The sequence below is a fragment of the Dermochelys coriacea genome, chromosome 5 (genome assembly GCF_009764565.3).
Source record: "Dermochelys coriacea isolate rDerCor1 chromosome 5, rDerCor1.pri.v4, whole genome shotgun sequence".
NCBI classification, from domain to species: domain Eukaryota; kingdom Metazoa; phylum Chordata; order Testudines; family Dermochelyidae; genus Dermochelys; species Dermochelys coriacea.
Window position 1 is genome coordinate 93,293,098 of NC_050072.1, and position 18,460 is coordinate 93,311,557.

General features: G+C 43.3%; 1 protein-coding gene and 2 long non-coding RNA genes across 10 annotated transcripts in view; 2 read left to right on the plus strand and 1 right to left on the minus strand.

Moving 5' to 3' along the window:
* The window catches only part of FRMD3 (FERM domain containing 3), a 256,992-nt gene that overhangs the window by 50,391 nt on the left and 188,141 nt on the right, over window positions 1-18,460 (plus strand). The gene's annotated exons all lie outside the window — the stretch shown is intronic.
* On the plus strand, window positions 137-17,264 carry LOC122460213. The gene is made up of 3 exons (XR_006281362.1): window positions 137-363; window positions 6,776-6,790; window positions 17,254-17,264. It is a non-coding gene; the product is annotated as an uncharacterized LOC122460213 (long non-coding RNA).
* On the minus strand, window positions 6,800-12,535 carry LOC119856203. The gene is made up of 3 exons (XR_005293204.2): window positions 12,257-12,535; window positions 12,090-12,138; window positions 6,800-7,309 (listed from the first exon to the last, which is right to left on the minus strand). It is a non-coding gene; the product is annotated as an uncharacterized LOC119856203 (long non-coding RNA).

An 18,460-nucleotide genomic window follows, 5' to 3' on the forward strand; every position in this document is an offset into this window, starting at 1 on the left:
ACCCCCCACTGTTCCTCTGATATTCTTGTTAACTGCTGGAATTAGCCTACCTGCTTGTCACCATGAAAGGTTTTCCTCCTTCCCCCCCCCCTGCTGTTGGTGATGGCTTATCTTAAGTGATCACTCTCCTTACAGTAAAAGAAGGGGAGTACTTGTGGCACCTTAGAGACTAACAGGTTTATTGGAGCGTGGGCTTTCGTGGGCTACAGCTCACTTCATCGGATGCATCCGATGGGGTGAGCTGTGGCTCGCGGGGGCTTGTGCTCTAGTGGGTTTGTTGGTCTCTGGGGTGCCACAAGTACTCCTTTTCTTTTTCAGAATACAGACTAACACGGCTGCTACTCTGAAACCTCTCCTTACAGTGTGTATGATAAACCCATTGTTTCATGTTCTCTGTGTGTGTGTATATAAATCTCTCCTCTGTTTTTTCCACCAAATGCATCCGATGAAGTGAGCTGTAGCTCACGAAAGCTTATGCTCTAATAAATTTGTTAGTCTTTAAGGTGCCACAAGTACTCCTTTTCTTTTTGCGAATACAGACTAACACGGCTGCTACTCTGAAACTCACCTACTTTGTGTCTCTAACTTATTAGTTGATGGCATTTGAGATTTCCTAAAACAAATCTGCAATGCAAAATATTTCAGCAGCAGGAGGGGAACCAGTATCAAGGTGTTAAATGTTTGGGAAGCCCAAGGATACTTTATATTAATTTACAGGTATCATGGAGAAATCACTGCTTTTCTCAGGGCCTGATCCAAAGCCCCTCAAAGTCAATGAGATCCTCACAGAAATGCAAATGCAACCTCTTTATCCGTGATTGCAGAAGTCAATAAGAAAAGGAGTACTTGTGGCACCTTAGAGACTAACAAATTTATTAGAGCATAAGCTTTCGTGAGCTACAGCTCACTTCATCGGATGCATTTGGTGGGAAAAAACAGAGGAGAGATTTATATATACACACACAGAGAACATGAAACAATGGGTTTATCATACACACTGTAAGGAGAGTGATCACTTAAGATAAGCCATCACCAACAGCAGGGGGGGGAAGGAGGAAAACCTTTCATGGTGACAAGCAGGTAGGCTAATTCCAGCAGTTAACAAGAATATCAGAGGAACAGTGGGGGGTGGGGTGGGAGGGAGAAATACCATGGGGAAATAGTTTTACTTTGTGTAATGACTCATCCATTCCCAGTCTCTATTCAAGCCTAAGTTAATTGTATCCAGTTTGCAAATTAATTCCAATTCAGCAGTCTCTCGTTGGAGTCTGTTTTTGAAGCTTTTTTGTTGAAGGATAGCCACTCTTAGGTCTGTGATCGAGTGACCAGAGAGATTGAAGTGTTCTCCAACTGGTTTTTGAATGTTATAATTCTTGACGTCTGATTTGTGTCCATTCATTCTTTTACGTAGAGACTGTCCAGTTTGGCCAATGTACATGGCAGAGGGGCATTGCTGGCACATGATGGCATATATCACATTGGTAGATGCGCAGGTGAACAAGCCTCTGATAGTGTGGCTGATGTGATTAGGCCCTATGATGGTATCCCCTGAATAGATATGTGGACAGAGTTGACAACGGGCTTTGTTGCAAGGATAGGTTCCTGGGTTAGTGGTTCTGTTGTGTGGTGTGTGGTTGCTGGTGAGTATTTGCTTCAGATTGGGGGGCTGTCTGTAAGCAAGGACTGGTCTGTCTCCCAAGATCTGAGAGAGCGATGGCTCGTCCTTCAGGATAGGTTGTAGATCCTTGATGATGCGTTGGAGGGGTTTTAGTTGGGGGCTGAAGGTGATGGCTAGTGGCGTTCTGTTATTTTCTTTGTTGGGCCTGTCCTGTAGTAGGTGACTTCTGGGTACTCTTCTGGCTCTGTCAATCTGTTTCTTCACTTCAGCAGGTGGGTACTGTAGTTGTAGGAATGCATGATGGAGATCTTGTAGGTGTTTGTCTCTGTCTGAGGGGTTGGAGCAAATGCGGTTATATCGTAGCGCTTGGCTGTAGACAATGGATCGAGTGGTATGATCTGGATGAAAGCTAGAGGCATGTAGGTAGGAATAGCGGTCAGTAGGTTTCCGATATAGGGTGGTGTTTGTGACCATCGCTTATTAGCACTGTAGTGTCCAGGAAGTGTATCTCTTGTGTGGACTGGTCCAGGCTGAGGTTGATGGTGGGATGGAAATTGTTGAAATCATGGTGGAATTCCTCAAGGGCTTCTTTTCCATGGGTCCAGATGATGAAGATGTCATCAATGTAGCGCAAGTAGAGTAGGGGCATTAGGGGACGAGAGCTGAGGAAGCGTTGTTCTAAGTCAGCCATAAAAATGTTGGCATACTGTGGGGCCATGCGGGTACCCATCGCAGTGCCGCTGATTTGAAGGTATACATTGTCACCAAATGTGAAATAGTTATGGGTCAGGACAAAGTCACAAAGTTCTGCCACCAGGTTAGCCGTGACAGTATCGGGGATACTGTTCCTGACGGCTTGTAGTCCATCTTTGTGTGGAATGTTGGTGTAGAGGGCTTCTACATCCATAGTGGCTAGGATGGTGTTTTTAGGAAGATCACCAATGGACTGTAGTTTCCTCAGGAAATCGGTGGTGTCTCGAAGATAGCTGGGAGTGCTGGTAACGAAGGGCCTGAGGAGGGAGTCTACATAGCCAGACAATCCTGCTGTCAGGGTGCCAATGCCTGAGATGATGGGGCGTCCAGGATTTCCAGGATTTGCCAAACTGGACAGTCTCTACGTAAAAAAATGAATTGACACAAATCAGACGTCAAGAATTATAACATTCAAAAACCAGTTGGAGAACACTTCAATCTCTCTGGTCACTCGATCACAGACCTAAGAGTGGCTATACTTCAACAAAAAAGCTTCAAAAACAGACTCCAACGAGAGACTGCTGAATTGGAATTAATTTGCAAACTGGATACAATTAACTTAGGCTTGAATAGAGACTGGGAATGGATGAGTCATTACACCAAGTAAAACTATTTCCCCATGAAGAAAAGGAGTACTTGTGGCACCTTAGAGACTAACAAATTTATTAGAGCATAAGCTTTCGTGAGCTACAGCTCACTTCATCGGATGATGAAAGCTTATGCTCTAATAAATTTGTTAGTCTCTAAGGTGCCACAAGTACTCCTTTTCTTTTTGCGAATACAGACTAACACGGCTGCTACTCTGAAACCTGTATTTCCCCATGGTATTTCTCCCTCCCACCCCACCCCCCACTGTTCCTCTGATATTCTTGTTAACTGCTGGAATTAGCCTACCTGCTTGTCACCATGAAAGGTTTTCCTCCTCCCCCCCCCCCCCCCCCCCCCCCGCTGTTGGTGATGGCTATCTTAAGTGATCACTCTCCTTACAGTGTGTATGATAAACCCATTGTTTCATGTTCTCTGTGTGTGTATATATAAATCTCTCCTCTGTTTTTTCCACCAAATGCATCCGATGAAGTGAGCTGTAGCTCACGAAAGCTTATACTCTAATAAATTTGTTAGTCTCTAAGGTGCCACAAGTACTCCTTTTCTTTTTATGAAAAACTGCAGTATCTTCCTTTTTCTGTTGGTGGAGCACATCCTCACCAGGAGCACTTGCATTGACTTAAGAGGGGCAGTGTGGAGGGCTGAGAGCACAGGCTTTCAGCTCCCAGCTCCCTGCTCTCAGCTGGGCAGCTTCCGGGGGCTCCCTGCAGGGAGTCCTGCTGCCAGCTGGGCTCCCAACCTTAGGCGGCCACCTGATTGGGAACAGGGAGCCAGGAGCCTGGGCAGCTGCCTGGCTTGGAGTGGGGAGCCCCCCACCAGGGTGACAGCCCGAGCTTTGAGCTGGGAACAGGATTCACAGCAGGGAGCCTACCAACCTTTCTTGTCAATTTCCTGGCTCCAGCAGGGAGCTGATAAATTGACAAGAATGACAGGCAACAGCCCATGTAAGTAATGCAGTGTCTACATGGACACTCATCCTGACTACACAGATGTAAGCCCTACACTTTTTGCACTTCTCATGGAGGTGGAGTTATTATGTCAGTGTAGTAGAGCACTTACATTGGCGGGAGCAAGGCTGTAGGGTAGACACTGGCATAATTAAGTTGATGTAAGATGCCTTATGTCAACCTTAACTCTGTAATATAGACCAGGTCTCAGGTTTGGTCTATACTGTACGCCTGAGGGCATTCTGTGCCAAAAAATTAAATTAATTCTGCGCACAATATTTTAAAATTCTGCAAATATTTGTCAAAGAAATGTGAAGGCTCCAGTATGGCATTGGGGAGCACAGGCCACTGGCTGCACAAAGATGGGAGATCACTGTGCAACTCCCCCCCCACCCCCCCCAGGACATAGACTCAGCAGTGAGGCTGCACCTAACCCTGACACTGTGCGAGGACTGGCCTTGCCCTAGGAACACCCCACGGCCCTCCATGCCAGATGCATGAAGTGTGGTAGGCAGGCTCATCAAGGCAGGATCCAAGTGTGGAGGGGCTTAGTGTGGGGGATCCAGGTGTGGGTTGAGAGGGTTGTGTGGGGCAATCTGGGTGCAGGTGGCTCAGTGGGGGATCTGGGTGCGGAGGGGATCTGGATGCACAGGGGCTTGTTGGGGGAGTTCTGGGTGCAATGGTAATGGGTATCTGCAGGGGCATCCAAGTGAAGGTGGTTGGGGCTCAAAGGGGGTGAGGGTCTGGGTGTGAGGGGAAAGAGCTCAGCAGGGAGGTCTGGGGGGTGCGGGGCTCAGTGTGGTGGGGATCCAGGTGCAACAGGTTGGGCTCGGTGGGGTGAGGATCTGGGTGCGGGTGGCTTGTTGGGGTGGTCCAGGGGGAGTGGGGCTCATTGGGTGGTTTCTGAGTGAAGGGAGAGGTGAGGCTTGGTGGCAGTGTCTGGGTATGAGCTGGGGTTGGGCAGATGGGAGCAGCTCCTTGCACAGGGATCCCTCCTCTTGCAGCTGAAGAGCGATGAGTGCAGGAAGCAAGTAGGAGGGGGAGTTGGCAAAGCTTCCTGCAGCCGGGGGAGAAATTTTGGGGGGTGTCTGACCTGGCCCCAGATGCCATGTGGGGGAAGAGGAAGTCCTGTCCAGCCAGCCCGGATTAGCAGCTAAGCTCGGCGCAGTGCAGGAACCACCAGCTGGGTCCTCCCTAGTCCTGCCTCCTGCCCCAGTCCTGCCTCCTGCCCCACAGTGATTTATCTCCCTGGGCACCTGAAACATACTGCTGGGGAGGATTGCATAACCTCTCTTGTGACATCCGTTTGCTTCCCCTTCAGAAAGTCATTTTTCTGCGGGGAAGCAAAGAAATCTGTGGGGGACATGAATTCCCCACATGTGCAGTGGTACAGAATTCCCTTGGGAGTAATATTAGGATCTTCTGTTGGTATAACTACATCACTTAAGGAGAGTGGAAACTCTACCCTTCTGAGCAATGCACTTATATCAACCTAACCTTTGATGTAGACATAATTATGTTGACAGGAAAGCTTCTCACCACTATAGCTACTGCCTCTTGGGGAGGTGGAGTATCTGTGCTGAAGGGAGAAGCTCTCCCATTGGCATAAGTAGCATCGTCACTGAATCAGTACAGTGATGCAGCTGCACCAATGCAGCTGTGCTGCTGCAGCACTGTAAGCGTAAGGAGGTCAGAGAGAGACAGAGCCTGACAGTGGTGTTCACTACAGCTTGGCTGATGAATTTCTCTGGCTTGACGAGAATGGACTATGCTTTATTTCTCTGTTAACCTAAGGACTTCCAATGCTGTGTTCCAGTTTACTAATAAATCCTACTTTGTGTTGAGGTCTCAGTGCAAATGTGATGGGTTTGGTCATAGAGACCCCCTTGGTGTCTGTCACCCCGGGGCTGCTGAAGTTACCTCTGAGCCTGTTTTCCCTGGTAGCTTGTTACTCCAGAACCCTGCTTTGTTGACATGCTAGCCTGCTGCAACAGAGACCCAGATCTGAACCATGCCCCCAAAGCTGCAGACTTTAACCAAAAACTGCTCAGCAGGTCACCTATCTCCAGCACTCAGACAACGAGTTCCAATTGGGATCCAAACTCCAAATAAATGCATTTTACTCTGTATAAAGCTTACACAGGGTAAACTCATGGCCTCTAACACTGATAGAGAGAGAGAGAGAGATGCACAGCTGTTTGCTCCCCCAGGTATTGATTACTTACTCTGGGTTTGTTAATAAACAAAAGTGATTTTATTAAGTAGGATTAAAAGTGGTTTCAAGGATAAAAAGTAGGATTCAAGTGGTTTCAAGTAATAACAGACAGAACAAAATAAGTTACCAAGCAAAATGAAGCAAAAACAGGCAAGTCTAAGCCTAATACATTAAGAAACTGATTACAGATAAAAAGAAAAGCAGTACTTGTGGCACCTTAGAGACTAACACATTTATTAGAGCATAAGCTTTCGTGAGCTACAGCTCACTTCATTGGATGCATCCGATGAAGTGAGCTGTAGCTCGCGAAAGCTTATGCTCTAATAAATGTGTTAGTCTCTAAGGTGCCACAAGTACTGCTTTTCTTTTTGCGAATACAGACTAAGAGGGCTGCTACTCTGAAACCTGTGATTACAGATAATGTCTCAACAGGGCTGGCTCACAGGAAGGCTTGCAAGTAAACAGAGCCATTTACAACCAATTGTCCAAGTCAATGGGAGCCATCAAGATTCTAAACCACCCTCAATGGTCCACACTTTCCATAATTTCCACAATAGGACCTTGGAGCTATACTTAATATTTTTAGCTTCAGATACAAGAATGATACATACATACAAATAGGATGAACACATTTAGTAGATTATAAACTTTGTAATGATACCTTACAGGAGAACTTTTGCATGAAGCATATTCCAGTTATGTTATGTTCACACTCATTAGCATATTTCCATAAAACATATGGAGTGAAACATCACAGCAAATATTTGCTAAGGCTCAGTAGTCTCTAAAGAGTGTACAGTTTTCTACCAGGAATCAATTTCAGTTGGACTTGCTGGCAGAGCTCACAATGTGAAACAGGAGTTCTGAAACCCAGATGCTCCAGTCTAGGAGGCAGTGAGGCTCCAGGGCCTCCCATGAAGGAAGACTGGCATTGCTTTGGGGTTGCAACATTGAAGGGGTTCCTTCAAGAGACTGTTTAAAAGCTGGAGATCATGTGGCTCTGTGACATGTTGCAGAGTTTATCCAAAGGTAGGATCTTCTTCAAAAACTCTGTCAGAAAACTGAGATTCTCTTCTTCGTGAGCTACAGCAAAACTGCCTTATACCTGATCCATGCAGATAATGATCACAGGAAACTGTAGGTGATACTTTTTGGCTCTGGCTCCGATGTCTGAGTTGTGAAGCAAAAGGGGAGAATAATAAGCTGCACAGGCATCATAGCAAGCTGAGAATCCATATTTTGCACTATTTTCTGGCCACGGTACTTGCTTGCTTACTTAATCACTCTCATTGTCTGGTTTAGATTACTCTTGTATAACATTTATTCATGTCTACAAATAAGTAGGTGTGAGAAAACGAGTATCTCTTTAACTCCTCCACCTTTTAAAAATTATTTTTTATACAAACAACCTGAAACAGTGGCTGTTATTGAGCTGTTGAAATTCAGACCTACCTTTGGCACAGCAGTATCGGTACTACAGGGGGTTGAAAAATGCCCTTGTCTTTTTTATGGAAAATTTTTTAATTAAAATTTCCATTAAAAATAAAATAAAGCCTGAAAAGTCTCTATTTTCAAAAAAAATTTGGTGAAAATATTTGGGTTTTGGTTACAATTTTTGGGTTAAATAAAACCAAGCTCTGACCATTTTTACTGAAAACCAGACCCAGAATGATTTTTATTTTTTACCATTTTTTTCCAGTGGCCAGTTTTTCATTGAAAAACTAGAATATTTTGACTCCAATTAAACTTTTTGTTGAAAATCCATTTTGTCCAAAAATGTTTTGATGGAAAAAGTGTGCCACAGTTCTTAACAGCACCCTAACAGTTATATTGTGGGCAAAATTCCGCCCTCTGAGAAACTATGCACTTCATGATGGTTGAATGGGGTTTAAGTTGGGGCCATCCTCTATCTTTGTTAAAGTGAGGCTTTTTGTTTTGCTGGCCTGCAAGGCAAGACTACAGACTATTTTCTGTTCGAGAGTCATTCGAAAGATCTTCTCCTACAAACCTTATTTTTGTTTCATAGAAACAATTAGCTGCTCTCTCCGATAGCTCGTTTGTGAGAAACAGCCCTCACTCTTACATGTGACTCCATTTTATAAAGCAATGCAATCTAGTGGATTGAACACAAGGCCGGGAGTTGGGAACTCCTAAATTCTTATCCAGCTCTACCATTGACTCACTGCATGGTCTTGGGCAAGTCCTTTTACCCCCTATGCATCTTTGTCCCTCTTTGTAAAATGGAGCAAATGACCAATTCACAGGTAAATTATGAGGATTTATTAGATTATACAACTTGTACGGTCCTTTGAAAGGAAAAAAAAGTAAAAGGTCCTAAGTATTATTATGATTCATTTCTACTCAGATGGTTTTTAAAATGCAGTTTTTCTTCACTGCACAAAGCTCACAAAAATATGGCAGTCTTATTTGTATTAGTTTCTTATGTGTGCTATGTACATGCTTTGACAATAGTTATCTTTGAAAGTGTTCCGAAGGGTAAAACTTGCATTAGGCACAGAGATTTCTTTGGGCAACAGGTAGCCTTCTACAAAAGCAAACAAAAAACAGAATTGTAGGAGGCTAGAGTTTTTTTGCCCATGTTGTAGGCTAGAAGAATAGTATCAAACCATTATTGAAATGTGTTCTTATAATTATTTTAAGAGTAGGCACCCAGCTTTATATTTCTTCAGTCCTGGAGGTCTGATTGACTCCATATAAACAATTCATTAAAATCTCACTATTCTAGCATGATATCACAGATAGCAATCATAGAATATCAGGGTTGGAAGGGACCTCAGGAGGTCATCTAGTCCAACCCCCCTGCTCAAAGCAGGACCAATCCCCAACTAAATCATCCCAGACAGGGCTTTGTCAAGCCTGACCTTAAAAACCTCTAAGGAAGGAGATTCCACCACCTCCCTAAGTAATGCATTCCAGTGCTTCACCATCCTCCTAGTGAAAAAGTTTTTCCTAATATCCAACCTAAATCTCCTCCCCCACTGCAACTTGAGACCATTGCTCCTTGTTCTGTCATCTTCTACCACTGAGAACAGTCTAGATCCCTTTTGAACCCCCTTTCAGGTAGTGGAAAGCAGCTATCAAATCCCCCCTCATTCTTCTCTTCTGTGCAGACTAAACAATCCCAGTTCCCTCAGCCTCTCCTCATAAGTCATGTGTTCCAGTCTCCTAATCACTTTTGGTGCCCTCCACTGGATGCTTTCCAATTTTTCCACATCCTTCTTGTAGTGTGGGGCCCAAAACTGGACACAGTAGTCCAGATGAGGCCTCACCAATGTTGAATAGAGGGGAACAATCACGTTCCTTGATCTGCTGGTAATACCCCTACTTATACAGCCCAAAATGCCATTAGCCTTCTTGGCAACAAGGGCACACTGACTCATATCCAGCGTTCCATCCACTGTAACCCCTAGGTCCTTTTCTGCAAAACTGCTGCTCAGCCATTCGGTCCCTAGTCTGTAGCCATGCATGGGATTCTTCTGTCCTAAGTGCAGGACTCTGCACTTGTCTTTGTTGAACCTCGTATATTTCTTTTGGCCCAATCCTCTAATTTGTCTAGGTCCCTCTGTATCCTATCCCTACCCTTCAGCGTATCTACCACTCCTCCCAGTTTTGTGTCATTTGCAAACTTGCTGAGGGTGCAGTCCACGCCATCCTCCAGATCATTAATGAAGATATTGAACAAAATTGGCCCCAGGACTGACCCTTGGGGCACTCCGCTTGATACCGACTGCCAGCTAGATATGGAGCCATCCATCACTACCCATTGAGCCCAACAATCTAGCCAGCTTTCTATCCACCTTATAGTCCCCTCATCCAGCCCATACTTGTGGTACCTTTAGAGACTAACCAATTTATTTGGGCATAAGTTTTCGTGGGCTAAAACCTACTTCATCGGATGCATGCAGTGGAAAAATACAGTAGGAAGACAGGTTTCAGAGTAGCAGCCGTGTTAGTCTGTATTCACAAAAAGAAAAGGAGTACTTGTGGCACCTTAGAGACTAACAAATTTATTGGAGCATAAGCTTTCGTGAGCTACAGCTCACTTCATCGGATGCATTGGTGGAAAAAACAGAGGAGAGATTTATATATATACATACATACACACACACACACACACACACACACACACACACACACACACACACACAGAACATGAAACAATGGGTTTATCATACACACTGTAAGGAGAGTGATCACTTAAGATAAGCCATCACCAGCAGCAGGGGGGGAAAGGAGGAAAACCTTCCATGGTGACAAGCAGGTAGGTAATTCCAGCAGTTACAAGAATATCAGAGGTTTCAGAGTAGCAGCCGTGTTAGTCTGTATTCGCAAAAGAAAAGGAGTACTTGTGGCACCTTAGAGACTAACAAATTTATTAGAGCATAAGCTTTCGTGAGCTACAGCTCACTTCATCGGATGCATTTGGTGGGAAAAAACAGAGGAGAGATTTATATATACCCACACAGAGAACATGAAACAATGGGTTTATCATACACACTGTAAGGAGAGTGATCACTTAAGATAAGCCATCACCAACAGCGGGGGGGGGGAGGAGGAAACCTTCATGGTGACAAGCAGGTAGGCTAATTCCAGCAGTTAACAGAATATCAGAGGAACAGTGGGGGGTGGGGTGGGAGGAGAAATACCATGGGGAAATAGTTTTACTTGGTGTAATGACTCATCCATTCCCAGTCTCTATTCAAGCCTAAGTTAATTGTATCCAGTTTGCAAATTAATTCCAATTCAGCAGTCTCTCGTTGGAGTCTGTTTTTGAAGTTTTTTGTTGAAGGATAGCCACTCTTAGGTCTGTGATCGAGTGACCAGAGAGATTGAAGTGTTCTCCAACTGGTTTTTGAATGTTATAATTCTTGACGTCTGATTTGTGTCCATTCATTCTTTTAATTAATTAAGGTGGGCTATTATCAGCAGGAGAAAAAAAACCTTTTGTAGTGATAATCAGGATAGCCCATTTCAAACAGTTGACAAGAAGGTGTGGGTAACAGTAGGGGGAAAAATTAGCATGGGGAACTTTGTGTAATGACTCATCCGCTCCCAGTCTTTATTCAAGCCTAATTTAAAGGTGTCCAGTTTGCAGATTAATTCCAATTCTGCGGTTTCTTGTTGTTTTTCAAGTTTTTTTTTGTTGGAGAATTGCGACTTTTAGGTCTGAAATGGAGTGACCAGTCACAGAACACTTCAACCTCACTTCAACAGACTCCAGTACAATAGCTGTGGCAGATGCTCTCTGCCTAGTACTTGATATGATTATCATGTTAAACTTGTACTAACTTTGGGTACAGTTAACTGTGGGTAACTGTGGCTTTTATCAGCAACAGTGCAAGAGCAAGAAGCAGTTTGATGATTCTCTTTTTTGTGGTAAATTTCTTAGAGAATCACCAGTGATAAAGGTTGACTTCTTTCCAACTTAAATATGATACCGCACTCCAGTTTTTCATGGAGAGTAATGTTGTTGTTGCTTTTCATGGCTAGACCTCATCCAGTCCTCTGAAAGTTGTTGTATTTTTAGTTTTCAGAGTAGCAGCCGTGTTAGTCTGTATTCGCAAAAAGAAAAGGAGTACTTGTGGCACCTTAGAGACTAACAAATTTATTAGAGCATAAGCTTTCGTGAGCTACAGCTCACTTCATCGGAAATGCATCCGATGAAGTGAGCTGTAGCTCACGAAAGCTTATGCTCTAATAAATTTGTTAGTCTCTAAGGTGCCACAAGTACTCCTTTTCTTTTTGTATTTTTAGTGTTGCAGAATGTGTGCCACAGTCATATATATTCCTGCTTCTCTGTGAATGTGTTAAATGTGCACATCAGGGGAACTCTGAAGTGACTGTGCTTCTCAGAGATTTTGTTTATGCCTTAGGGCTTATATACATACAGGGTTCATTTTCATGTTCGCAAGAAATAAATGTTCATTACCTTCATACTTATACAGGGCTCTTCACATTATACTCATTTGGAACACCCTCTGTGAATATAAAGTAAAACAAGAAGATGCCTCTTTGATCTAATTACATTTTGAACTTCTGTTTTGATGTATTTTTAATTTTTATCGGTTGATCTGGAATTCTAGTTTTGACACTTACGATATATTTCTTCAAAGATATTTCCACAGATGAATGCAGTGAAGTTGAACAGCTTGTTTACAATGTGTTTCTTCCTGTCCAGGGATAGACTCAAACACATCTTATATTAAACACATTCAAACACATTATCACCTTGGTATAATGGAGCAATAGAGACATACAGTAACTCCTCGCTTAACATTGTAGTTATGTTCTTGAAAAATGCAACTTTAAGCGAAACCATGTTCACTTAAGCGAATCCAATTTCCCCATAAGAATTAATGTAAATAGGAGAGTTAGGCTCCAGGGAATTTTTTTCTGCCAGACAAAAGGCATCATATACATATACAGTATATGTTTTAAACAATTTTAAGCAGTGTAATACTGTACTCAATGATGATTGTGAAGCTTGGTTGAGGTGATGGAATCAGAGGGTGAAAGAGGGTGGATCATCCGGCTGCTCCTCTTGCTGTTCTTTCCAAAGTGCCGGGGATTGCTCAGCCCTCAGCTCTATCTCAGGCCTGCCTCCACTCCACCCCTTCCCCTAAGACCCCTCCCCCGCCCTGCCTCTTCCTGCCCATGCTCCTCCTCTCCCCAAAATGTGCCACATCCTTGCTCCTCCCAGCCTCCTGAATACCAAGAAACAGGTGCTGTGGGTGGGAGGCACAGGGAGGGAGGTGGGAATCTGCACGCTGCATCATCGCTCTCCCCAGTCTCCCTCGCACCCCCCAGAGCCACCTGAATCCTGCAAAACAGCTGATTGCTGCAGGCGGGAGGCGCGGGGAGGTAGAGGGGAGTTGCTGATCTGCGGGGCTGCTGGCAAGCGGGAGGTGCTGGTCGGGTGGGGGGGAGCTGATGGGAGGGCTGCTGGCCCACCCTAGTTTCAAGCCCCCATGGTGAAACAATGTTATAAGCAAACATTGTGCAACATTAAATTAATGTTCTCTAATAGATCAGCGACATAACAATGTAACAACGAAACAACTTTAACCAGGATGACATTAAGTGAGGAGTTACTGTACAGATCAATTCAGGCAGGCACACGCAAACAATAGAGTATTATCTTGTAAAACACATTTCTTTCCTCAAAGAATCCAGTAACAGGATTAAATTCTTTGTTTAATAGAGTTGTTTGGAAAACCTGGTAAAGAAGGCTGCTTTTGTGGATTCTGCTACTGTCTTCTTGTCAAACATCTGCTGGAAAAACAAACAGTGAAGTTTTCGAATAGCCTTCCAAAAGAAGCAGTGGGGGCAAAAGATCTATCTGGCTTTAAAATTAAACTCGATAAGTTTATGGAGGAGATGGTATGATGGGATAACATGATTTTGGTAATTAAATATTCATGGTAAATAGGCCTAATGGCCTGTGATGGGATGTTAGATGGGTGGGATCTGAGTTACCCAGGAAAGAATTTTCTGTAGTATCTGACAGGTGAATCTTGCCCATATGCTCAGGGTTTAGCTGATTGCCATATTTGGGGTCGGGAAGGAATTTTCCTCCAGGGCAGATTGGAAGAGGCCCTGGAGGTTTTTTGTCTTCCTCTGGAGCATGGGGCACGGGTCACTTGCTGGAGGATTCTTTGCTCCTTGAAGACTTTAAACCACGATTTGAGGACTTCAATAGCTCAGACATAGGTGAGAGGTTTTTCGCAGGAGTGGATGGGTGAAATTCTGTGGCCTGCGTTGTGCAGGAGGTCAGACTAGATGATCATAATGGTCCCTTCTGACCTTAGTATCTGTGAATGTAAATCAAACATTAAATTGAGGGCAACAGCTTCTTATAAAGAAAGGGAGTACTTGTGGCACCTTAGAGACTAACAAATTTATTAGAGCATAAGCTTTCGTGAGCTACAGCTCACTTCATCGGATGCATCGGATGAAGTGAGCTGTAGCTCACGAAAGCTTATGCTCTAATAAATGTGTTAGTCTCTAAGGTGCCACAAGTACTCCTTTTCTTTTTGCGAATACAGACTAACACGGCTGCTACTCTGAAACCTGTCATTATGCAAGCTTCTTATAGTATTAGTGGTAGTTGGCTTCAGATTGGTTAACACAGTTGTGCTTATTGCAGAGGATTTCCTGGCAATGAAGCTGCAGCTGCAGTCTGTGAAGGATGGAAACCTTTTTAAATTTAATGTAATCAGTTTAATGTATTAAAAATACTCTCATTTGTTTATGCTCCTTTGTGTCTTTAAAATCTTATGTTTCTCAATCAGCTGATGTTTTGAGTGTCAGGTTTTATTTACTCTAATCTTTTGAAAAGTATGATAGTGTTGAGATATTTATCATAAATTGTCCTATGCAGTTCATTCTATTTTAAGGGTGTGAAAACTTTGCATGGCTAAAAGAGCTTCTCAGGCTGGGCTTGTGTAACAATGCAGCAGATTTGCAGCTGCATTCATCTTCAGTTCAGAGGTGTATTTCAGGACAGCAGTGGTCCCAGTAAGCAATACTCCATCTTGATCTGAGCAGATAGACTATAGTTTCTTAAAAATACCAAATTAAAATAAATTCCTTCTGTTGATGTTCTGTGTAGAGAGAGCAAGCAGGATAAAAGCACAAATTGACATAAAATTGAACTTTAAAGTTTGAGCCTTTTGACATTCAATTGCCTTTAACCTAATTGTACACCTCGTTGAAACTCTTGATGTTGCTAGTAGGTGACAAATGTTCAGCCTTATGACTGGAAGCACGTAACTGTAACTTCTCCCCGTGTGGATTTTTCTTCTTTTTCAGCTAATAGTCTTGTTGAGGGACAGTGTTTTAATCCTTTGAACCTTAAACTCGTTGCTACTATGTGTAGTGTTAATATGACATGCTTAATTATACATTAGCAATTTATTAGCCAAGTGTGGCTCCAATCAGTTTCACTGCTACTGTTCTATCAGTATCTCTAATGAGATCAAGTCCATTTCTGTTTTAGGTTTTGTGATGGGGCAAGGCCAGATGGTTATAGAAAAGTAGTGGGAGATGGATATATTAGCTCCAGACTAAACAAATCCCTGGTACCAGGATAAGTAAAATGGCAGCTGCTCCAGGTCAATTAAGACCAATTAAGAACCTTCCAGAAGGCAGGGAGAACGTTATGTTGATTCGGACACCTGAAGCCAATCAGGGACTGCTGAAACTAGTTAAAAGCCTCCCAGTTAGTCAGGTGGGTGTGGATGTCGGGAGCTGTGTCACAAGTTGTGCTGTTGGAGAGACTGAGCAGTACACACCATATCAGGCATAAGGAAGGAGGCCCTGAGGTAAGGGTGAAGTGGAGCCTGGGGAAGTGGGGGCTGCTGTGGGGAAGTAGCCCAGGGAATAGTATGTGTCATGTTTCTGAAAGGTCAGCTACCATAGCTGATACTATTAGGGTCCCTGGGCTGGAGCCCGCAGAGTAGAGGGCGGGCTTGGGCTCCCCCATTTGCAACCCTGCTCTCCCCGATTAATCACTGAGACTGGGAGACAACAGAGACTGTGCAAGGGAGGATAGCTTCTCCTCACCTCCCTCACTGGCTTATGATGAAAATGGCTCAGTAGACTGTGACCCTTGTCTCTAGAGAGAGAGAGGGGTTACATGGAGGGTCACAGGGAGCCTCTGAGGCTAGCGAAATCCACCAGGAAACACGGGACCCACAAAGACAAGGACAGAGCTTTGTCACAGTATGAATCTAAGAATAGGACCTACTAGAGACAGTGTAGGAATGGCCACTCTCCTGATTTGGCACAATTGTTTGATCTAAGATGTATTCTACTACTGGAGAAGAAAAAATGTAGTCCCATGAGTCCTATAGGTAGAGTAGACGTATGGATAGATCTTATGATTTATTAAGGAATACTTCTGTATGGAGTTACAAAAAGAATAGGATACATAGGTTGTCTAACTTCAATGTAGCTTCTGTAAAAACAATCAGTCTCTTTCTCAGAATATGTAAACCTTTCTCCAAAAAGATGGAACAATAAAATCTGCATCCACAACATTTTCTTGAAGTATTTAAATGTAATTGATCCCATAAAGGGACTGATTACAACTCTTGTTTCATCCAGGATGCATTGGAAAAAGCATGTTGTTAAAAAGGGGGTGGTCCAGTATTGAGTTATTACTGATCGATTCTCCCAGCATTAGTGAACAAAGGCCACATACCAATTACAGCCTGAATACTAGGGAGGAAATATGTCTTTCCATTAGCAAATATTCCTTGGTGTAGTTTGCAGCATGGACTGCCTGCCTGGGAGAAAAACTTCAACTGATCCCCAATTAATGCATTTCATGGATTCCTACATTTTAAGGGCAGAAGGGACCATTATGATCATCTGGCCTGATCTACTGTATAACATAGGCCAAAAAACCTTACTGACCAATATCTGCATCAAACCCTTAACATCTGGGTCAGCTAGATCATACTTTTGGAAAAATATTGGCTCTTGATTTAAGAACTTCAGTTGATGGAAGAAGCCCGATGTCCTTATGGAAGTTGTTCCAATGGTTGATCCCTTTCACTATTAAAAATGTGCACCTTTGTTTCCAGTCTGAATCTGTCCATCTTTAGCTTGCAACCATTGGATCTGATTCAACTCTCTTCTGCTAGATTAAAGAGGTGTCTGTCAGAAATCACTTTCCCATTTAGGTACTTGAAGACTGTGATCAAGTTATCTCAACCTTTTCTTACATTCTTAAAATAAGATCTTGTTCCCAAGTAACCTTTTTAGCACTAGCTCTGATTTAAATACCTTTCCATCTTCTCCATGGCTATAGAGATTGTGGCATTGAAATGTTCAAAGAGGCCAGGCGTAGCGATCAGAATGCATGGCTGGGAAATAGGAAGTCTGAGGTATAATTCTGGCTCTGCCACTGACTTCTTGGGTACGTTGTCATGTGTCTCATGTCCTCCCCCATCCCCAGTCGGTAAATATGGAGAACAGATGACTTTGTTGCCATCTAAAGCTAGAAGTTTTCAAAGGAGTCTAGAAATAGGTGTTAAGCCCATTGGACACCTAACTCCTTTCAGCTCCTTTGAAGGTGAACATGCAAGTGCTATGTATTATAAGAGAATCATGCTAATCTACAGACACACAAACAGCTACCTCTGCCGCCTTCTCTGAAATGATTTTAACAGTATAGGCAACAGTTGGGCAAAATCTCTCCATACCAATACCTCATGTGCCTCTTAAACTAAACATGCCACAGAACAGTCACTAGGACATTATGCAGCAAACTGTAAGATCTTCAGGAAAGTGACTGTCTTAATGCAGGTGTATACAGCAACCAGCACAAAACAGGCAGTGTGGCTTAGTGAACAGGGCACTGAATTGGGAGTCTGGACACCAAGCTACCCACCCCTGCCACTGCCTACTGTGTGATGCTGTGCAGGTCTCTCTCTCCTCTCTCTCTTTATCCATCTAGACTGCAAGCTCCCTAGGGCAATGATTGTCTTCCAGTATGTGTATGCCCAAAGGAGAAAAAGAGAAATGTCCTGCTTGTGTATGTGATGTTCTTCAGTAATGCATTTTTCCACTTGAATAACAAACTCGCACATTTTCTGGTCAATTACAGTTTTTTAAAGGAAGAATGTGTACATATTGTTGCTTGTTGGGGCTGTTGTCCCAAATTCTTGCATTCTGTATTTCTCTGCTGGGGTCCAACTCAACAAGGCTTTTTTCTGTCAAACTTGCTTTCTGCATTAATGCTGCTCAGCTTGAAGCAGTCAGGTTTCATTTTTAGTCTTTTCTTTGTAATGTAATGTACTGAACATGTATATTTTTAATTAATTGAAATGGGTTGCTCTTGGCCCTTTATCTTTCTGAGGTAGAAAAATAGAGTCCTGAGCAGTTTGTATAAGATCACCCAAAAGATCTCAAACTTAAGAGCCGCTCTGCTTTGTGTAGCTATTAAGGATTCCTATGCACGTTTAGAAAGAACAAGAGTTTACTCTGGAGGCCTAGTGGAAAATTTCTCCTCCTGCCTTCTCTTCCCAGTTGTGTGGCTTGCTGTGTGCCTGCTCTTCAGTGGTAATCTGTATATGTAGTTTACAAACAACGTGCAATATTTGGAATTGAAAGGCACAATACATATTATTTTTAATACATGATTTACAAGGCAGGAGGCCTTAATCCTATCCCTTATTCAGAGTAAAATGTATTAATCTAATGAAGATTTTTACAAACAATGGGCCAAATCCCCAGATTGACTTCAGTGGAGTTATGCTGATTTTTACCAGCTAAGCATCGGGCCCAATGTAA